At 36.2% G+C, this 644-nt stretch overlaps 1 long non-coding RNA gene across 2 annotated transcripts in view; it reads right to left on the minus strand.

The window, feature by feature from the left end:
* Positions 1 to 179, minus strand: part of LOC106871603 (uncharacterized) — a 22,752-nt gene extending 22,573 nt beyond the window's left edge. For both annotated transcript variants that reach the window (XR_001409674.2, XR_001409675.3), the window contains exon 1: positions 1 to 179. This exon is cut by the window's left edge and continues 121 nt beyond it. This is a non-coding gene — a long non-coding RNA (uncharacterized LOC106871603).
* Positions 180 to 644: the final 465 nt, after the last annotated feature.

The following is a 644-nucleotide window of genomic DNA, read 5'->3' on the forward strand; positions in this document are numbered from 1 at the left end:
TCTATTACGTCGGAGCCAGTCAACAACAATGAATTTTATATTATGACGTTATTAACCGATCAACAGTAGTTTTGTTCTATTATGGCGTAGTTACACAGCCAATCAAATGTAGTAAGACATTGTTACTTTATATATAGAGTTGTCGCTCAGCTTATCATCAATGGGTATGATCTATTATGACGTTGTTCTTGTATTAAAAATAACATAAGTATAAACATTGTTATTAAACCAATGAATGTAGTTATGATATATTATGACGTTGTTAATCAGTCAAATAGCAGCGACATATACTTCTTTTGAAATGTTCTTACTCAAGCAAGTAGTTTTATATGTTTGTTATAATGTTCTTAGTCAAGCAGCAGTATGATGGCGTTCACAGCCAGTTAACAACTTAACGATATCTGATGATATTATTGCTAACTCTTAATGCGGCGAGCTGGCAGAACCGTTTGCACGCTGGGTGAAATGCCTAGCGGAATTTCGTCCGTCTTTACGTTCTGAGTTCAAATTCCACCGAGGTCGACTTTACCTTTTATCCTTTCGGGGCTGATAAATTAAGTACCAGTGAAACACTGGGGTCGGTGTAATCGACTAGTCCCCTTCTACCAAATTTCAGGCTTTGTGCCTTTAATAGAAAGGATTAT

Source organism: Octopus bimaculoides, chromosome 4 (genome assembly GCF_046866305.1).
Source record: "Octopus bimaculoides isolate indiv1 chromosome 4, ASM4686630v1, whole genome shotgun sequence".
NCBI classification, from domain to species: domain Eukaryota; kingdom Metazoa; phylum Mollusca; class Cephalopoda; order Octopoda; family Octopodidae; genus Octopus; species Octopus bimaculoides.